This window comes from Dunckerocampus dactyliophorus, chromosome 3, assembly GCF_027744805.1.
Source record: "Dunckerocampus dactyliophorus isolate RoL2022-P2 chromosome 3, RoL_Ddac_1.1, whole genome shotgun sequence".
In the NCBI taxonomy this organism is placed as follows: Eukaryota; Metazoa; Chordata; class Actinopteri; order Syngnathiformes; family Syngnathidae; genus Dunckerocampus; species Dunckerocampus dactyliophorus.
Window position 1 is genome coordinate 28,962,954 of NC_072821.1, and position 22,777 is coordinate 28,985,730.

Sequence of the window (22,777 nt, forward strand, 5' to 3'; positions counted from 1 at the left end):
TCATTTTTACCTGTCAAGATGGTCACCTGGAGACATTTTATTTTTAATATAAATAAATAATATATAAATTAAATAAATTAATTCATTGTAAAGATTCATTCAAGTAATTTTTGATTTATTGAATTAAATAATACTTAGCACATACATAGTAAAATATACTTGATTAAAAGACATAGTTTTACTTCAAAGCTGATGCACACTGTGTAGTACAGTGGTGTCCAAAGTGCGGCACAGGGGCCATTTGCAGCCCACGACTGTTTTGTTTTTTTTATTATTGGCCCACGGAACATTATAACAATACAATTTAACAAAAATTTAAAACTCTGAAGTAATTTTACAAAAATAAAATCAAATTATTAAAGAAAAATCTTCAAATCCAATGAGAAAAAGTTGCAATTTTACAAAAAATAACATCATAATATTATGAGGAAAAATAACGACATTTTAAGTAGCATTAAGTTGAAATAATAAATTTAAAAAGTTGAAAAAAACATAATATATGACAAAAAAAAACAACAAATAAAGTTGTAATTTTTAGAAAATTAGGTTGCGGAAAAAGTATCAATGTTCCTAAAGTCCAACTATTATGGGAGTAGAGTCATAATCATAAGAGAAAAAAAATACAGGAAATTACAGTTGGAAAATGTTAAAAAAAAAAAAACAACAACAACAACAACAACAGCAGAAATAGAAAAAAAAATTTCACGAGAATAAAGTCCAAATAAAAAAGTTTCAAATTTATGAGAAAAAACTTAATGTAACTTAGGAAAAATAATGTAATTAATCGGTTTTGTTTTTTTTAACTGTTATATTATGAGAAATAAAACAAAATAAAGTTTTAATTTTGGTGAGATTATGTTGGGGAAAAAGTTAAAAAGTTAAAAGTAAAAAAATATAATATTATATATACACTTATATATACACACACTCATATATATATATATATATATATATATATATATATATATATGTATATATGTATATATATATAGGAAAAACAACAACAGCAAGTCACATCTTCACAATAAAATTTTATATATACAAATATTATTTCAGAAGAAAGTTGAAATATTTGCAAAATTTAAAAAAATTGCAAAAATGGGAAAAAAAGACCAAAGACCAGGTTGATACTAATATTATGCTTTTTCACCTACAGTGTGTATCACACAGCTGAGATGCATTTTTATTCTTGAAATATATATAACTTCTAAGCATATCTACATGTGTTGCTTTACGAAATATAAAAGTCACCCTTGTATCCTTTCAATTTTCAGTAAGTGACCCTCAATGGAAAATGTTTGGACACCCCTGTTATAGTAGTATGCAATTTGGACGAACAGCAGACGCAAAACAAGAAAGCAATATGCAATAAACCAGGAAGAAATCCAATCAAGGACAATATGGTGGACTGAAGCGGCACAATATGAAGAGTCTGTGATAATCCAAGTAGTAAATGTCACCTAAATATCAACATGTCAGGATCCTAAACTTTAACCCTAAACTTTAATTGCGCCATTCCTACATAAGCTCCAGCATCATCCAGGTCCAAGATACATTTAGTTTGCAGAGGGTAATTACACATTAAAGTCCTTCGTCTTTTTCGCTGGAAGCGGCAACGAGGCAAAGCCTCTTACATGGTGTCAATCAAGCAAAAAAGATGTTCACTGCATTTACTCGGCACCTCTCAAATCCCATCATGAGGACTGCTGTTCATTTTCTCATGTCATACACGTCATGCACATACTGTCCAACATGGAGGTGGAAACATTCTGCTTTGGGGACGTTTCTCTGAGCAAAATCCCTCCTGAGATGCGTGCAACCTAAAGAAACACCTGACCTTTGTGCTTGCCAACAAGTCTTTCCACACCGACTACTAAACCACCTTTTGTAATTGCCATCGAATACATATTTACCTACACATTTCATGTTTTTTTTTTACATTCTCTCTGTTGAAATACATCTACCATAAAATGATCTTTCACTTGTATAGCGCTTTTCCAACTCCAAGGCACTCAAAGAACTTTGGCACTGCTAGCACATTTACCTATTGATGACGCAGCATCAACAGCAACTGGGGGTTCAGTTTCTTGCCCAAGGATACTTTGACACGAACACGGAGGATCCAACTCACAACCTTCTGGTTGAAAGACAACCACTCTACCAGCTGAGCCATGCCGCCCACACTTACTGTTCATATCTTTGTAAATAAAAGTAAACTCACATAATAAGCAGATGAATAAATACTTATAATATATATTATATTATATTAATTATATGAATTATAATTATTATATTATATTATATTATATTAATATTCCCCATGGTGTAGACAAACCTCTGATCAATGAATCTAACATCATCTTTTGAGACTGTGGAATAAGGCTGCAACTAACTATTATTTTCTTAGTCGATTAATCTGAAGCTTGCTGTTTCTATTAATAGAGTATTCGGTTCGGCTAGGCAATAGGTTAGGCAATATGAACACAAACAGTTAGCGGTTTGGTCCATAACATACCAGAAAGGCAAAAATGTCCATGACTGTTTTCCAAAGTGTGTGAATGTCTTTGTTTGCCTAAAACACAAAGATAATAGGTCTGCTTTCATGGATGACCATGAAAATTAAAAAATATGCACATTTGAGAGGCGGACATCAGGCGATATTTACATTTTTAATCAAGCAACAATTCATCAAATACCAAAGTAGTTGTCGAGTAATTGGATAATCGATTAATCATAATTTCATAGATTAATTGTTGCTGCTCTGCTCTGGGAAGACATGAAAGTACCCAGAGAGAAGCCACACAAGCACGGGGAGATCGTGCAAATTCCACAAAGAGATGTGCTGAACCCAACACCTCCCTGCTGGGAGGCGGCTCAGCATGTGCACCACAATGCTGTGCATGGACACTTGTTCTCAGGTAATGACTGGCTTTAAATACAAATGGAAACCGAGACAGTCTCGTAGTTATGTCTCTTGTTGTCTGTGTGAGGAATCTGGAGATTGGCTATCTCCAGGACAAGGAAGATGAATGAAAATCCATCGATAATTGGACCACAAATGCTGTTTTTAGACTTGATAGGATGGGGGGACTCAGATATTGCCAGAATCATTTGAAAGTTTCAGCTTTAAAAGTTTTTTTTGTGCATGTTCAGACATGGAAAGAAAACCCTATCCCTGGGAAAAGTCAATCACGGCTTTTATTTTATTCTTATTTTGTGAGTCGAAGCGCACAGAAGAGATTTAATGTGAGAAGGAACTGCGGGGGTAATCGCTAGGATTTGGCTGGGGAGGAACACGAACATTAAAAAAAAAAGTTCACATTTCAGAAGCTGAAATCAGAGGATATTTACATTTGTTTTATTAGAACTGTCATTTTAATTTGTAATTGTTGCAGCTCTAAAGTCATGTTGGATTTCTGCAATCAATTCCAATCATATGTTTAGTGTAGGATTGACCCTGGGGTGCAGAGACAGAGATAGACCTGGCAAAATTCTACAATGAACAGATCACGTAACGCACAATAGTCCACACACAAAAATCCCAAAGTCAGGTACCCATAGTGGATAGGAATGAAAGACGACTGTGCCAGGAAATGACCAAAAGTTACGAGTTACAAGAATTGCTAGGTAAAAAGGTGCAAAGGAGCAGAGCACCGAGAAGTACGCTTAATATAAACTGCAAAAATACTAGACAGTAATACAGTCATCCCTCATTTATCGTGGCTAATTGGTTCCAGACCTGACCACGATAAGTGAATTTCCGAAAAGTAGTTTTCACTATGATTAAACGGAATAGTTTCAGATTTAGAGCATAGAAAACGTGTTTATGACTTTCTAAATACAGTTTTTAAGATTATTAGAGTCCTGTGGACATGAAATAACATCCCTACACTTGCGTAATACTCGTATTAGTCTTTGTTAACACCACATTGCGCGGGCTACAGGATCACTGCAGGGACACAAGAGATGGCAGCTACCGAGCTACAGTAAGTAGCCAGCCTTTCCAATTTACTTATTCTAAACTTAAGAATCTGTTTCAAATGGAGTGGGGAAGAAAGACAAAGTAAGCAGCCAAAAACTTACCACTTCCACACGGAATGGGAGGCGAACATTTTGTCACTCAATAATATTGGACATGCCATGGCTGACTCCATGCAATGTAATCTAATGTCATTTTTGGTCTCATTTGAATATTCCATATAAGTTGTCAGTTCAGTATTTTTTTACGAATAATAGTTCATAGTCAGACACGATTAATTAATACTTTTTTCACAAACGGCACTAGAGTTATGTAGCGAGGGACCCGTATATTGCCAGAATCATATGAAAGCTTCAACTTTCAAAGGTTTTTTTCTGCATGTTAATATGTATGCAAGTGGAAAGATAACCCTATCCCTGGGAAAAGTCTATCACGGCTTTTATTTTATTCTTCTGTGAGTCGAAGCACACAGGAGAGATTTGATGTGAGAAGGAACTGCAGGGGTAAGCACAAGGATTTGGCTGGTGAGGAACATATTTAGGATATTTTAGATCCTAAGTGTTTTGAACAGCCTTTCAAAACATCTGAGCGGTTTTTCGTTTCTCCTTGTGCACATAGACCACCTTTACCTGTAGAACATTGAACAACCAACATGGTGGTTAAGGTCAATATTGTCTTTAAGGCAAGGCCTAAAATTAGGAATAAGAATACAGTCAAACCTGGGTTTTCCAACTCCCCAGTTTTTGTATGATTTGTTTTTGACAAAAATCTCTAGTTTATGTAACGTTCTCTTTGTAACGCCTTACAGACTACCGTAGTATTGTGTCGTGCTGTCTTCGAGTAGGATTTTCATAGTCAAATCTGGTTCGTTAGATTTTGTCCGTAGTCGACACACTGCAAATTATTTGCCACTTGCCAAAATTTACAATCATATTTCTAGACATGTTTAGATAATTTGCCTAGTTTAAGGGCTATTTACTCACTGACTTGCGCTGCAGTCGGCACCAGTAAGGGCCTTAATGTGGGTGGAAGGCCGCCCTGTGTCTTGATGGACAGACAATCGGATCCTCCGGCTCAGCGCAGGTGTGATTTTTTTGGGGTCTACCACTTGACTTTTGTGTTCCATAATGCTCAGGACCTTTCAAAAAATGTAGAATGACTGTCATGTTCTGTGTTTGTTTTGCACTCTGCTGCCGCCTCTGTTTTGTCCTTGCAGTGTCATGGCTGCACTGATGAGTAATCAGGGACACCTGTGATCAATCTTCTGCTCCCCATATATACAAGTACCTCTGCCTAGCCACTACCTAATTGCCAGTTATTCCCTTGCCAACCCTGCTTCCTGTTCCTCATCCCTTGGCTCCCAACTGGTCCCCTTTGCTCGCATATTTTCTGCCATTGTGATGTGCTACTGCCTCTACCTGTTCTGCACCTTTTTTCCTGCAGCTCCTTTTGTTCAGTGAGTACCTTTTTCCTGCCTTGCAGTGTTTTTCGTTCTTTGTAGTTTTTGGCTCAAGCCCTGTGTTCCTTAGTTATCTTTTTGTAGTTATTTTTTTGTATTTTTGTCATTATTACTTTGTGTAATAAATTGTATTTCTTACTAGCGCTGTGTCAGCCTGCATAACAGGTTCCAACCTTTTTGCCGTAAGCCATTTCGTGACAATGACAGATTTACTGCACCTAACCTCAGCAGCAATGACACGCTGCAAGAGGCCTTGCTTATGCAGCTCGACAATCCGACCACGTTCAAAAAGAGAAAGCTTCTTAGCTTTAGCCATCAGGAGGGCATGACAGTGTGAATGCCTGACAGAAAATGAACATTTTGAGCAGATTTGTGCTTTTATAGCCTGTGGTCTTAAACTTTTGATCAGCTGATAAACAGCCTATTTCGGTTTGTTTGTTTTTTTTTGTTGAAATTACAAGTTCCAAATCTGATTTTTTAACTTTTTCCTCTAAAAGGGCTAAAACACTTAGATAAACACATAAACATGGTTAGTGTGCAACAACAGTACCTTTTATTTAGTGACACGGAAAGCGCCTTTCGTCTTGCCAGTTTCAGCCTCTGTTCTGAAGTGTTTTGCGGTCGTCTAGCTCATAGCATTGTTTGTCTTGGTGAAAATGATGATGTTGCAGTCCGAAAGTCTCTTATTGTGGGTGATGAGGGGTCGTAACTGTGCCTTTTAGTCACTAAAGGCCACACAATAGCGAGGAAAATGCTCGGTAAGGAGTGTGCGCAGTGTTAGCTTGAGCTTAGCTCGTATTCCTCCATGCCTTCCTCACCATTGTTTACGCTCTCAATTCCCCTTGTGAGCACTTCCGCCCGGCTGGGTGGTGTGTGTAGACTTTAGTATTACTCGTACTAGATCTCAGGGACAAGTCAATGCCGCTGTGAAATCTAGTAACCAAAATCTCTTATGAGTTAAATAATAACTACAAAACTGCTAATCTGGACGAGACGCTAGGCATCGCTGTGTGTACGCGCCGCCATCTTGAGTAAGCAAAGTTCTTTTAAGCACACACATCATTTTCAATTTTTTTTTTTAGCACAAATGAGGCTTAATGTGTGTCAAAATAGGCTATTTATGACGAAAACAAAACATTCTATTTAAAAATGTATGCTCAGCAGCAGCTGTGGGGGCCCATGCTGTCAGAATGGTACAATATTGATCACATGACATTTCATATGATTGAGCTGTCGAATATTCTAAGACACTCCTAGTACTGTGTCATCTCAGTATCACCAGACGTGGTGTTGGGTGTTTGATCCAAGATGGCCGAATAAACAAGCAATGCTGCTTCACATATTCATTCATACCACAAGATTCAACGTACCAAAGTAAAATACAACAGTTGGTTCCACACAGTATTGTACAATAACCACGACAAAATGTGGGCAAAGATTTTCATCAAAGCACCCGAATCATAAGGAAAACTGGGACGTTCGAAGCCAGGTTTGACTGTATTGTTAATACAGGTGGTCGTTGTGTTCGTTCTGTGGTAACGGTGCACTTCCAAATATTATGAATACGGCACAAAAAGAAAGAGAGAACTAGCTACACGTAGTCGTGTTGCTACATTGGGGAAGCACGTCACTTTTTCTCTTTTTAGTGAACTTTTTTTCTCTAAACACTACCTCCCAAGCATGAGGCAGACTCTTCTGATGGGGTCAAAGAAAAGGAAAGTGAAAAAAAAGGTTTGCCCCATAAGTATCGGGGCAACCGTGCACTCGTGCCAGCTTTTGATGGTGTTTGCTGACAACTTAGTCAATTGGCTGAAACGGGATTCCGGGTTGAATACTCACCCAAAACCCCCCACTTCAGTTGAGTTTGAGACGCCTGCTCTCAACTGATCAGGTCTGGATTTGCTTGTTGTGAGAAAAAAAAAAAACAATAGCAGTTTTATCACTGAGGTAACTCAACTGGACTGAACTGGCCTTATTTTATACTGGACAGCTTATTTGACCAGATATTAGAACCCCAACCGCAACAACCCGGTCACACCATGCAAGGACCCACAAACAAACCCTAGGAGGAAAACCTAACACATTCCCTCATTAGGCAAAAACTCAGAAGCTGCTGTCATTTATTAGGACCGGGCCAGGAAAATGTTGAGTACACACACGCTTCCAGCCTATAAATGAAACTACATCCGGTCCATGTACTGTATAATGCCCCATTTGTGTGTCCCGTTTGCCTGGCACCATTTAGTCATCATATGCCCATCATCTGTCCAAGTCTTCTGAGCTGCTAAAAAAGCGCCAACACTTCAACTGTGCACCTTCATCAGCTGCTTTCTTTCTGAGGGCCTCGCTTAATCATTCCTGGTTTGGTGCTCTGAATCCAACATCGCAACAATTCCTTATTTATCAACAGAATATTTTTGTAGTTAAAGCATATAAAACCTGTTTACCTTCTAAATATGTTTTTTTTTAACATTATTAGAGCCCTCTAGACATGAAATAACACCCCATAGTCACCTTTACACTCCTATTATCCAATATAGTCAACATAATCTGAGAAAGCATCTGACATAAATAAGACTCATGCTCGTGTGTTGCTGTAAGTGTGTTCCGGTGCTAGGTGAGCTGAGTAGGGGACAGACAGACGGTGACGTTGGGGGTCGGTAGCTTGGTGTGGGTTACGGCCGCAACAGTAGCCCGTGTTAGGGATTATTGTGCCTGTTCTGAGATCATTAAAACCTGAAGTAAAAGCCTGTTCTTTCGCTGGTGCTGTCTGGTGCTTGTGTGTCTCACCCAACATTACAGTAACATTACTGACACCTAGTGACCGGTGTAGAATACTACATGTCATCACAATGTCCATGAATGCGTCTTCTAAATGCCTTATACAGTATATGTTGTTTACGTCATTTAGCCATTTTTATGCTTGAAAATGCTTAATTTAGGCAGAAACTTAAGGTAAAATGTGCTTAAATATGCAGTTTTTTGTGAATAATAGGCCGTATTCAAGCACAAAAAAAGCATGATTTATTCATTAATATATTTTTAAAGAACCATGATAGAGTGAAGTCGTGAAATTGGAAGTAGGAGAAGCAGTCAGTGATTTTTTTTATGTCGTTGAGGAAAAGCATAACCACGAGAAGCAAAGCAGATGTCATTCAAACGCACATTAAAACATCAACCACAAAAGGCACGTAGCATGCTATCTTATCCACCTCTCCCTGTTACAGTTAACATTAGCATATAGCATTCGCTGACGAGAAGCCCGCACATCTGGAATGAGCACAGTCGCCCCCTTGTGTTGCAGAGGCACACAGCGTGGTATACTGACCCATGTCTCTTTCGCAGCTTTCCACGGCAGACGTTTTGGGTGGATAAAAGAAGAAAAAGTGTTGTAAACGATGACACCAACACAACACCTGAGCCCCAAGTGGCTCACCACAATGGAATGCCAACATTCATTCCAGCTCCGTCTGTCCTGCTTTGACAAGCCAAAATGTCTCCTGAAAAGTGTTTATTGGATGTTGACAATACATGTGTATGCTTGTGCGTGCGTGCTGTTAAAAGTTTAGGCTCGGGGTGAAGTAATATAAAAGGGCGTGGAAACACATCATCATCATGTGTGCATTCATGGGTGGACATGAACAGCTTGCATAAAAAAAGTGCAAAGCAGTCATTTTTGAAGACATACGGTACACCAGTATTGTTTCCCCTACCATTATGCTAGGGGGACGCCTGTCCAGAGAAATGGACTATTTTTAACAGAAGCGTTGTTTCATTAGGACACAAATTATGTCTAGCTTGGCGATTGTAGCTGCTGTGCCAGCCACTGACTAACTAAATACACAAACATGATTTTCCTTGATTGAAAGGTAAAGACACGATGTGGCAGCGAGATCGACACGGACACTGCCTTTGTGTTTTGCTAGGAGTTATTTCTCACCGCACGGTGGCCTAGTGGTTAGCATGTTGGCCAGACATGGCCAACATGTTAGGTTCATGTTAGGTTAATTGGCGACTCTAAATTGTCCATAGGTATGAATGTGAGTGTGAATGGTTGTTTGTCTATATGTGCCCTGCGACTGGCTGGCGACCAGTCCAGGGTGTACCCCGCCTCTCGCCTGAAGTCAGCTGGGATAGGCTCCAGCATATCCACAAACCTAGTGAGGATAAGCGGCATAGAAGATGGATGGATGGTTATTTGTTGAAGTAGTGTTTCTCACCTTCTTTGTCAAAGTGTTGACAACTTTCTTTGGCCCCATGGCGGGTTATTTACCAGTTGCCCTCAATTAAACAAAGCACAAAATATATGGATGACACAAGGAGATAAATATTTCGGTCTTCATTTCTGGTAAGTGTGCAATGACAGCAGCAATACACTCACACACTCTCCTGAGGAGATTTGTTGCATGTGCTTACGGATGATTTCAACAAAAAAATAGTTTTTTGCCAACTCCACCTGTTACATCTGCGGTCCAATCCAAAACCCAAACATTACACAGTTCATGTTTTAAAAAAATGCATGATGGGGCGTCTATGCTACCCAGCGTTAGTGTCGAGTATTTTTTTATTGTTGTTTTAATGTATTAATATTAAGGCACTAGTGCTGTCATTAATTAATTATGATTTGTAATTAATTGATCTAATTAATCTCTTTTTTTAATCTTACCAAAAAAATTGCTGAGAAAAGCCCTCACCTTGAGGTATTGTCAATTAAATTCATTACATTATTGTGGCAGATTAAAATATTGATATACAACGTTTTTTTTAACAGACTTGAACAGATGCAGTCCTAGCCATTTACACTCCGCTGTATTTGAGACAGACAAAAATGTTAACACAAAACACGTTTTTATAGTTTTACAATTACAGTTTTACATGCATAAAACAATTGTAAATGCATATAAATACATTTCAATTGAAATTTAAAAATTTAAAAGAAAGTTTCAAGTGCCAGGATTTTGAAAAAGAAAGTGAAAAACACTATTGAATTGTTTTAAATTCTAGAAATAAGCCATGACAAAACAGGAAGATGGTGTCTGTGTAACGTCTCACTGCCACATCGTGTCTTTGGGAACGCTCACAACAAGAATCACGTCTTCAATGAAGGTAAAATTAACCTTAAATGTTCATTTATCCATTTTATTTGTCATTTATATGCACTTAGAATTATTTGATGCATGTAAAACTATAAAAACGTGTTTTATGTTAACATTTTTGAGAGTCAAATACTCACAACATCACAGACGAGCTACAGTATGTCGCTGACTTCTGGTTCAGGTTGCCACTTTGTTAGCAAGCTAGCTTCTTTGTTAGAGGCTGAGGACGTTTTGTGATAAAAATACATAAAGAACACAGTTGGAGTCAAGCAGTGTTTTAATAATAAGACAAGACATGCGCCATATTGTATGCTAACCGGAAAATGTACGAAAACCGTGGCAAAATTGTGGCGTAAATGTATTATCCGAAAAACATGCAAGCCGGAGCATACACTAACAGAGGATCCACTGTATATTATATTGTAAAATATTATTGTTGTACTATTTATATTTAATTGCTCTGCGAATGAGTGGCGACCAGTCTAGGGTATACCCAGCCTCTTGCCCAAAGTCAAGTGGTATAGGCTCCAGCATACCCCCGCGACCCGAGTGAGAATTAAGCGGCATAGAAAATGAATGAATGTATTTAATATTATATCAACACTATAATGATAATGTACATAATAATAATAATTGTTAATAATAATTCAATTTAATATTATAAAATGTTATATTATATTGTTATATTGCATGTAACAAACTAGTCCTTTTGTACTGTATTGTGTCCTTCTGCGAAATGGACTTCCCAAACAAAGCAACCTACGGACTTCTGACTCACTAGCCGTGCATTTTCTACTGAGCATACTGAGCCAAGATAATTGGTTGAAACAGTAATAAAAAAAATGAAACATAATTGTGTCAGTGAGATTTTACAGGAACTGCAGTTTGTCTTCACTCACAAGGCGACTGTGTGCACATGCTAAGACATGACCATCCACCCTGTAATACAGTCAAAAGCTTTGAGGGAGCCAGAATAAATACCTCCTTTTGTAGTTCTGTAAAATCATCAGCACACACCTGCTGCCCTCCATATGTGGACCACCATCCAGATGTTCCAAATGTGCTATTTCCACTGCAGAAAGTGGCAATTACACCTCCCACAGCTTTGGATGTACTCCAGTAAATGTGGGCTGGTTCTCCACGTGTCGATGGTTTGCCGTGACACCGTTGAGCTACAGTACACGTCTGAATACCTTCAACTTCTTCTGCATTGTTGTCATTTCCCCACGCTAATCCCCATCCACTGACCTGTTGACACTCGCACCACAGCACACACTCGCACACACACTGAGTTTGAACGCAATCTTAATGAACTTAATCTCAGCCTGGACATGCTGAGACATGTGGGGAAGTCCATCATTTCACGATCATTAGCATTACCTTTTATTAGAAAGTAAAGAGATAAAAATAAATGTAGCATATGTTTTTTGGAGGACTTTTAATACGCCCTAAAAACGTTTGGTTGTTCTACATTTTTTCCAAAACATATGTCTTCAAAATAACTTGTTTGGAGGTATGGACTGGAAAACACAATGGTTTCATAGCTTGAGTTCTTCCCCAATCCCATTTCAAATTTGACAAGGATACTACAAAAATTGAGTATTTTACAGTTTTGTTTTTAAAGTTAGGATCAAAGGTGTTTCGTTTGGAGACACTTGGTGTTGTATCTTGTCTTTCAACAATGTTTTGTCACGATTGATTGGAAAAACAAACCAAAACAACTTCAAAAACACAACGCCAATGCACAGTCCACGTTTTCCGTTGCTCCGTTACGCAGGAGTTCCTTTCTTTTATGACAGAAGTCCACCCACCAACCAGTATATCAGTGTTTTCACAATTTCATTGGCTTGTAAATGTGAATCAATATTAAGACTGGATAAAATTGGCCTGAGATACTTACGTTAGAAGAGAGGCTGGTACTTTTCACAGTTCAGAGTTGTTTACGTATCAATCATACAGTATGTGCACAATTTGCACAGTACCTCACAAAAGTGACTACACCACTCACATTTCTGGAAATATTTGACGTCTTTTCATGGGACAACACTACAGAAACAACACTGATACAAAGTAAAGTAGTCTTTAAGGAGAGACTTCCACATACTCAGAGAGTTCTTTGCCATGAAGTGTCATGATGAACTTGTAGTGCCCAATATTAAATTGTGTGAGAGCAAAATTGAACACATCTGCCCCCCTAACAAGTTCCAGGGACCAAAAATGGCTAATTGTGCTCAATTAGTACAGTTTAACATAAAGGTGTACAGTGATCCCTCATTTATCGCGGTTAACTGATTCCAAACCTGACGGTGATAAGTGAATTTCCACAAAGTAGCATTCCTTAGTTATAAATCTAATAATTTGTAGTCAGAGCATAGAAAACCTGTTTAGACCTTCTAAATCCGTTTTTTAACATTATTAGCCTCCTCTAGACATAAAATAGCACCCCTATAGTCATCTTTACACTCCTATTACCCAATATAGTAGACATAATCCAAAAGATAAGACTATAAATAAGACTCGTGCTTATGTGTGGTGCTGTAAATGTGTTCCCTAGGAGAGGTGAGTGGCAAGCAGAAAGTGACGTTGGTGGTTCAGAGTTGAGTTTTAGCTTGGAGCTCCAACAGCAGCCTGTGTTAGGAATTATTGTGCCTGTTGTGAGTTCATTCAAAACTGCAACAAAATCCTGTTGTTCTGGCAATGAAGTCTGGTGCTTGTGTGTCTCACCCAACATTACAGTAACATTACTGACACCGACTGGCCAGTGTAGAATACTACATACAGTATCATCACAACGTCGATGAATGCGTCCTCTGACTGTCTTATAATTCTATTTGACTTCATTTGGCCATTTTTATCCTTGAAAATGTTAATTTAGGCAAAAAGATACCTAAGATTTCCGCAATATGCATATTTTTTGGCAAAGCGGTGAGGGACGAATGTACTCGCTTTTTTGCCAGCACTTTAGACATGAATGGTTGTGGGTTCAGTTATTTAAAGGCACAGTAAATTTACACTGTTATCCAGGCTGCACACTGACTACTTTACATTGCATCAATTTGTCATTTCTTTAGTGTTGTCCCATGAAAAGATATAAAATGTGAGGGCTGTACTCCATTTTGTGAGGTACTGTATCGTCAATGAAAACAATGAAAGTGTGTAGCAGTGATGAGTGTGTATTTATGGATGTAAGGTTGGTGTGGAATAATTGTTACATTACATTTACTGGACCATTGCCAACATAACGGAACCATTTGTATCTGACTTGCATGTGCTGTTGGAATACTCTGAGGTTTCTTTCATGTTTATGTTTATGACTAGTTGTATAACTCGTCTAATGACTGGTGTTTACCAAGCCTACACTATCCTGGAATTATGTACAGTATCTCATTTCATTCTTAACAAACTAAGCTCCCCACCAAATACCATTGCTCTCCCTCCACAGGTATTACACTTCACAGACTTGAATGTTGATCAGAACACACAATTCCCAAATGAAAGCCTATTTGGGTTTTCTGCCAGAAGGCTTTATTCCAGTCATCCTCTAATCTGACTGCATGTCAAGACCCATTCATGTTGTTCTTTTAGCAACTGACTGCCTCGCATGAATAACATTAGAAGCATCCACAACATCATTAAACACTCATTTACTTTGAAAGGATCATTTGTCACCTCCATGTCACCGCAACATTCTTCACTAACGTTCACCCTGAAAGAATTTTTATAGTTGAGTTCGTTGCTTCCCAATTGGTCTGAAGTAGCTAAGACAGTACAGAAGGTATTTAAATGTCAGCACAAATTTCCAGCAGAGACACTAGACAACTGCTGTTGTGTCTTCGGCTTCCAGTACACGCGGTGCTCGGCTTTGTGCTGACAAATCACACTAATCGCTAACACACGCACTGACGTTACAAAACAGCACTTTGTCGGCTGTTTTGCTTCAACACAGACTTTGACATTTCCCAGATTTGCCGTTCAAACAGCCAACAGCAGTCTCGTCGGCATCCCGTGGGACGTATTTTTGAGGACCAGCCACCATTCGCAGCGTGCATGCTGCCAGCGGTGGATTCATGCAACGTGCACAGCAGGTAATCCTCTGAGCGATGCACTGCTCCTCACAGAAGGAACAAATGCTGTCATTCATACACAACACAATGTAAGGCCCTTCCTGATTTACACATTGGAAGCCTGCAAAGGAACAACAGCAGCAAAACAGAATGAATGACAAGTATAGAGTGCGCCCTGGAGTTGTGCAAGGCATAAACCAGAACTCGCAAGTTTTTTTTACCCTGGATTCACGGGATTCACGGGTACCATCGTCATTAACTATTAATTGTGTATGTTACTCTAACTGCATTTGTATAAATGTGTTAAAACAACACATCTGCTCCTTGCCTCAAACCAACTCTCCTTTCCCTTCCTGCCCGAGATGCAGACTTGACAAAACGAACAATTACGAGGAAGACGAGTTTCACTGGCTCACTGGTGCTCGACGAAGACGAGTTTACTGACTCATGAATGCTCAACAAAGACTTGAGTTTTCCTGACTCACAGGTGCTCGATGAAGATGAGTTTACTGACTTGCGGGTAATTGGCAAAGACTCGAGTTTCACTGACTCATGGGTTTTGAAGAAGACTCGAGATTCAATGACTAATGGATGCTTGATGAAGACCACTTTCACTGATTTATGGGTGCTTCAGGAAGACTCAAGTTTCACTGACTCACAGGTGCTCGACAAAGACTTTAGATTCACTGACTTACGGGTGCATGACAAACACTCGAGTTTCACTGACTCAGGAGTGCTTGAAGAAGACTTACATTTCACTGACTCATGAATGCTCGACGATGACCAGTTCCACTGACTTATGGGTGCTTTGCTAAGACTCGAGTTTCCCTGACTTGAGTGCTCGAAAAAGACTCAGGTTTCACCGACTCACAGGTGCTCAACAAAGACTTGAGTTTCACTGACTCACAGGGGCTCGACAGAGACTCAAGTTTCACTGACTCACGGGTGCTCGACAACGACTCGATTTTCACTAACTCACGGTTGCTTGACGAAGACGATTTCGCTGACTCATGCATGCACGCTGAGCATCTACAGCCCAGCATGAGCACTGCTCGTCTGCTGAGCTGTAGATGTGATGTCACGCTGGGGTTAAGCACCAAAAGGATCAAATTCTCATTTACATTCTGTCTGTTAAAATACATGTAGCGTAAATATGATGTACTTCCATATCTTTTTGCTCAAATACTTATGTTTTCCCCACTGGATATTGAAAAAAGCTCCGTCAACAACAACCTTACTATATTTTGACTACATGGATGGTAGAATCATACTTGAGGAAAAAAAAAACAGGAACTTCTGAGTCATCACAGCTATTTATAGCGCTTGCTGAAGCCTTGGTACCCTGTGTGAGGACTGAGCGATGCCACACATACACACATAAATACTCACACAGCCTCAAATATCAACTGTCTGACTTGGTAATCCCTTGCAATGTTGGGACCGCAGCAGAGGAGATTTACATGACAGCAGCACAGCACAAATTTGGTACCAGACTGCCTCAAGCACTACGCAGAAATGTGGCGGGAACAGCCCAGTGCAGAATTACACACCAAGCTCACTATTTTGTGGGCTGAACTAAATGTGTTTTGCAGTCACATCAAAAATCAGTTTGTCACGTCAGAAAGTTTGTTGGAGGCCGTTCATTACTTTGACTGCATGCAGACTTCATCCCTTAAAGCCTGCTATTGACAGGCTTGCTGCAAAAACAGATAATAAATGATGATGATGGTCTGAAAGTACTTTGATGGTTATTGTAGATGTTTTCGCTATCACTGCCTCTTTCTCCATAGAAATATTAATATGAATCTGCTGTGTGCAATGTAACAGTACTTCATTCTATAATAATATATATAATAATAATAATGATTACTTTATTAGTGATTTTGGTGGCTTCTGCGCACTAGATTTGTGTTTTTTACAACCCTGTGATGTGTATCCAGTCTCTGACAAATATGTCAAATGACCATATCATATTCCCTTGCAAGGGAGGTGAAACCCAGTGTGTTCAGTTCATGTGGCGTGAATGAATCATGTCTTGAATTAAGGTAAATGTAACCTTAAATATTCATTTATCCATTTCATTTCTTTCATTTATATGCATTCAGAATTCTAAAACTATAAAAACGTCTATAGTGTGAACATTTTTGAGGCTTAACTGTGTTCGTAAAGAACTAGAAATTCAACCGCCGATGACATTGTAGAGGGGCAACAGAGCTGACTTCCACTTCCTGTTTCTATGTAATAGCAAGCTAATATGATGCTAACAAGGTTTTTTTGTGATTAAAAAAAAAAATACAACACAATGGACAAAGAACACAATGGACTGACATTAAAATACATGACCAAAACACTAATGTGCGCAAACCAAGGCAAAATTTGGCTTAAATTTCGACCGAAAAACATGCCAGCCCGGGTGTACGTTAACTGAGGTTCCACTGTACTTTTACTGTCACAAATTTTGTGGAAAAAGCAGCATATGAACAATTTGAACATAAAATAAATAAAAACTGTTATGTGCAAATTGACAGGAAACCTCTGGGAAATAAAAGTCTAAATGAATGCAGACATTTACTTTCACATGCTACCCTTACCAGCTTGTTCGCTTCACTGCTACGCTAATGTTTGTAGCATTAGCAGTGGCTAGCTCCTCCACCTCCAGGAGAGATCTCTTGCCCTATGAATTCTTACTGCAAAATTGAAATTAAAATGATCCATAATCTATCGAATTGATTTTTTTAGCCAGCCCTAAGACCTGCATTGTATTAGGGCAAAATAAGTGTTCACATCTGCAATTGGCCAACTTTTGGGCGATTGCTGATTATTCTCTAATGGCTATCGTCTGTTAATTAATGGGTCAGGCCCTAAATCTTAAGCCTCATGTTTTTTTTTTCCTAATGCTTTCCCCGTGTTGCCCTGAATTCTCTATTCTGTGTGACTATTCTTCCTTGTTTGGTTGCTACTCGCTCCCGTGGTAAGTCTTGTTGTTTTTTATTTGTCTTTTTTTGCCCTTTGTTACGGTTAGGTTTTGGTTTTTACTTTATCCTATTGTTTTGCCTGCGTCTTCCTGGAGTACCTTGTTGCCCTGTTTCCTTGCGTGTGTTGTTTTCCTGGCCTTATGCCAAAGTATCTATATCAATAATTTCTAGCTCTTGTTTGTTTTTGTCATTATTTTTATATTGCTGTAGATGTATGTAGTCTTGCATATTTTCCAAATAAATTGTGTTGTACAACAGTCACAGCTCTCAATGTTTGGCCGGGTCGTCACAAACCTTCCCCTGACAAACCAGTCCAAACTGAAAAGGACCCCGTGAGTGAAAATGAATGTGAAAAAGCAAAGGTGAGGCAGGAAGAAGACAACAAGCAAAGACATTCAGGCGGCCATCTGATCCCAGTCTGACGTGAGGTGCCACAATTCAAGACTTTCACTTTCAACTGTGGCCATCAAGGCCGTGAGCCAAGAACTCCCCAGAGGAGCCCTGGCATCCCAGGCCTCATTTATCACAACTGACTAAGACAGATGGATCATCACTGATAAAAAAAAAAACAAAACAATATTGTGATTGGTGACTACAAAAAAGTAGAATTCTTTATTTATAAATGGAATATGTTTGTAGTTACAGAGTAGAACACTTGTTTATGAACATTTAAATACAGTTTTTAACATTAGTAGAGCCCTCTAGAAATGAAATAACACCCCTATAGTTACCTTTACACTTCTATTACCCAATATAGTAGACATAATAACAGAAAATAAGACTTGTGCTTGTGTGTGTTGCTGTAAATGCAAGGGGAGCTGAGTCCAGGATGTACAGGAAGTGATGCTCAAAGTTGAGTTTTAACTTGGCGTATGGTTATGGCCTCAACAGTAGTAGCCCGTGTTAGGGATTATTGTGGCTGTTGTGAGGTCATTCAAAACTGCAATAAAAGCCTGTTGTTCCGGCGATCAAGTCTGGTGCTTGTGTGTCTCACCCAATATTACAGTAACATTACTCACACCTAGTACCAGTGTAGAATACTGCATCTCATCTCATCTTCTGAATGCCATATTTAATTTTATATTTTACTTCATTTAGCCGTTGTTATGCTTGAAAATGCTTAATTTAAGGAAACAATACATAAAATTTGCTTAAATATGCTTTTTTGTTTTACTAATAGGTCGTATTCAACCATGAAACAGCATGATTTATTAATTTATGTATTTTTGAAAATGGATGGATGAATTGATGGAGCGACGCTGCAACATTTGAAGCGTCAAGTATCATATCGTCATGTATAATAGAATATATAATCGAAGAATTTTGGTAAAGAGTAGCGTGTTTCTTTTGAAAGCCAAGCAGTTAAAAGTGAAAAGTTCAAACCTTTACCCTTGGTGTCCTCACATCACCCCATCCTTTCTGTGGGGATGTCAGTCCGAAGCCAGTTCTTTTCAATTTGGCAACAACACTCGCGAGGTGAGCCTCACTCCAACATTCCTGGAGAAATGGCCCAAATATTCTCTGGCGGAAAGAGTTGGAAAAGCCAGACTGGGGTCGCCTCTGAGTGTACAAAGTGTATCAAATATTCAAATATGGAAAAGTCATGTAACACAAGTATGATGAACTTTATCTATCAGGGTTACAATACACACTCAACTCCTTTGAAAGCCTTATTTTCTAAAGCTGCATGATGACACTTATTCCGGTTCACAAGTGCGTCCGAACTTCCCGCCCCCATCTCTACCGAACAATAGTGGCACACTGCTTTCATCTTATCCTCGTCTTTGTTGGTTTATGTATTTCACCGGAAAGGCCAAGTGTTCCCAAACAGGAGACTTTAACCACAGAAGAGGCATTTCAAGCTCTGGATTCTCCTTGGCACTAGCTAGCCGTGACGTGGTCTAGCCAAAGGCTGGACTGCACTGTATTTGTTTACAGAGTAGAAGCCGTAAACACTTCCTGTCCCTCACTTTAATGGGTACTGTACGTGAAAATCGGTACACCTCTGTACCGAACCCAATGTTCCGTACCAAAAACTGCGATTACGAACACATGTACCATTATACCCCTCATTTTTTATTGTCCCAAAATATGAACAGAAATATAAACACCGGCGCTAGCAAAAATGTGTTTTTTACGCAAGAGTTCCATGATTTGATACCGATTTGACGTCACTGCCAGTTAGACTTTGTTAAACCACAAAAAAACAATGAGTCATGCTTTGACAAATCCTTGGACAAATCCTCGTTGTTCCTGGATTGCTGTAAAATGTAATGTAAAAAGTAGGAGGAAGCCACTGATCAGCCTGTCTGACAGCCAATCACCTTCTAGCATTCTTAGTGGAGTCCTTGCTGGACATTTGACATTCCTGTTTAGTCTCAGGTTATTTGTCATAAACATTCATATTCCTTTTCCCCAGAATCACGAGACTGACTTTCTGCTGAAACAGATCACTGCAAATCCTCCTTCGCTTACCACAAGCTCTGTGTTTGTTTCTTTTTTATTGGTTTCTGAGTGGGCATTTGGACCAAATATATCACTAGCAGCTAATGAGAATAAACTGGCAGTGAGACAGCAGGAGGCTGAAATTACTCTAATGGCTGTGAGCAGAACCTGGAATAAAACTGTAATATTTTTCAAACACTAAAACCTTGTAGTTGTCCATGCTAATTGACTGTTTGTAAGTAAACATTAAAAATAAATGTAGCTTACCGTGGCTTTACATAACCCAGACACATTTTGAGTGGGAACTTCTACCTAAATGATACCTAAATTACCTCCTATGTCACTCACACTGCACACAGAACACAGGGAGTACGTATATAATACATTCATGCAAACATTAAATACAAGATTGAAATGAAACAGTCAGAAAAAACAAGCCAACTCCTTACTTTTATCCCTGCGGTTGTCTTGTACACTGGAAGGGGCGTTGCAAGGGAGGGAGAGACAAGAAGTGTCACTAATGAGACCATTACACTACTTATCACTGTCCGTTTCATAGGAGCAGATCCTTTCACATGTTCAAAGATAGCATCTTTATCCTTCGTGATGGTCGCCGCGTTCGACCGGGCATGCAACCAATGTTGATTTCTCCACTTTCTGAGCATTTCATTTCACTTTTCGCTTTCTTTTTCTTCATCAATCAAATAAAGTACCCCTTTGGATTTTTTTTTAGATTGTTGTGGCCTTAAATGACAGATTTTGCAGCAGATTTTCACCAAGATTGCGATGGACGTTGCAATTAGTGTGTGTGTGTGTTGTTTTTCTAGCTATTTGTTGCATGGCACCCTAAATACGGTACATGACCACAACCACAATATCAAAATGAAAATAAATACGCTCCTTTGTCTTTAGACAAAGTCATGTACATGTAATCCATCAATTATAAACCGTTAAATTAAGTAAATGCAGTGGAACCTTGGTTAGCATCATGAATCCGTTCCTGAAGTTCCAACTCTAACCAAAACGTTCCCTAACCAAATCCATTTTTTCCATAATAAATAATTTAAATCCAATTCATCTGTTCCAGAAAGCTAAAAATGTTAACACAAAACACGTTTTTATAGTTTTACAAGTATAGTTTTACATGCAGAAAACAACTGTATATAAATGACAAACGAAAAGGGATAAGTGAACATTTGAGGTTACTTCGACCTTCATTAAAGATGTGATTGGTGCCAAAGACACGATGTGGCAGAGAGATCAACACGGACAACACCTTGGTGTTTAGCCATGGGTTATTTCTTGAACGTGTGAAGTGTTTCTCGCCTCAAGTCTCTGCTTTTCTTTTGATCATGGCTGCAAAATAAGCCAAAATGGAGCCAAAGAAAGTTGCAAGTGCCAGCATTTTGATAAAGAATGTGAAAAAAATGTTTTATGCATGTAAAAGTATAATTGTAAGACTATAAAAAGGTCATTTTTTGAGACTTGAGGCGTAACTGTTAGCAAACAACTACAGAGTCGACCGCTGATGACATCATAAACGAGTGATGGAGCTGACTTTCACTTCCTGTTTCCATGTATTAGCAAGCTAGTAGGACGCTAACATGGCTGTTTTGTGATAACAATACATAAGAACAAAGTTGGATTCACACAGTGTATTAAAAACACGGCAAGATGCATATTGTACACTCACCGGAAAACGCATGAAAGCCAAATTTTTGGCGTACATTTTTAATGTTAACTGAAAAACACGCTACGCTACGCTAATTGAGGTTCCACTGTACGGGAGACATTCATTCATGCCTATAGAACATACATGTTATTTGGGTTCTGTGTTGTTCTCACAAGTACAAGGCATACAACACAGCCGTGTAAAGAAAGAGCCAATACAGAATCATTGAAGGTTTATATGGACTTCTGAGCTATGACAAGGTGCAGCAGCAGCTTCATATAAACAAACAAACTTACTATCTTCACACTCGTATTAGATTGCATTCATTTTCTGCTTGGATCCACACATTCCAAGCAGCATCTATCTATTGCATTGATTTGTCATCACAATGAATTATGAGTCAGAGGACTAGAAGCCACCATTTGATAGTTTTGTTTATCCACAAAAGCTTTTAGAAAAAAGTCAAACGCAAGCTATCTATTATCCTACATCTACTGCCTGTGAAATGAGCATCCTTACAAAACTCCATGATTGCCAAACATTTGTTGACATTTCAGTTATCAAAAGCAACGAGCAACAAACTTTTCCGCCACATAATTTGATTCTTTTTCACTCACTTTTTTTGTCTAAACTACAACCTTCAGGTTGGGAGAGGACTACTCTACCGCCTGGCCAGTGTTGGGCAAATTACTTGAAAAAATGTATTAGTTCAAGTTCAGGGTGAGCATATTTGGATTGCCAAAAACCAGGACACTCGGCTGGCAATGAGATACTCAAATGATACTGGAAGTTTTCTCAAAGATGCTTTTGTGGAGAGCTCACACGGGGTCACCAAATGTGGAGCTCTTATTCGAAACAAAACCGGGGTCTAGGATGGGTGGAATCAACCATTTACTGCCCACCGAAAAAGGCAACAACAACTTCTTAGCAACGGCTCAATCTCCACAACAACCACATAACCCGGAAAGTGAAACCCTCCCCCCAAGGCGCTACGTGTTGGTGAATGTCTTAACTATATTGTGGGTTACTACATTTCAATACATTTCAAGTATGCCTCCTCTATATGGACAAAACATTGTTGTATTAC

The 22,777-nt window shown here is 38.9% G+C and overlaps 1 protein-coding gene across 5 annotated transcripts in view; it reads right to left on the minus strand.

Annotated features, from left to right (window-relative positions):
- The window catches only part of LOC129178688 (cell migration-inducing and hyaluronan-binding protein-like), a 182,743-nt gene that overhangs the window by 137,505 nt on the left and 22,461 nt on the right, over positions 1-22,777 (minus strand). Inside the window, exon 2 of one of the 5 annotated variants that reach the window (XM_054771150.1) lies at positions 20,468-20,493. The exons of 1 other annotated variant lie outside the window; for it this stretch is intronic. The gene's annotated coding sequence lies outside the window, so the exon portion shown is untranslated. Of the gene's footprint in view, positions 1-5,988; positions 6,020-11,515; positions 11,768-20,467; positions 20,494-22,777 lie in introns of those variants that run through there. 3 more of the 5 variants (XM_054771151.1, XM_054771149.1, XM_054771152.1) reach the window with 3 other exon arrangements.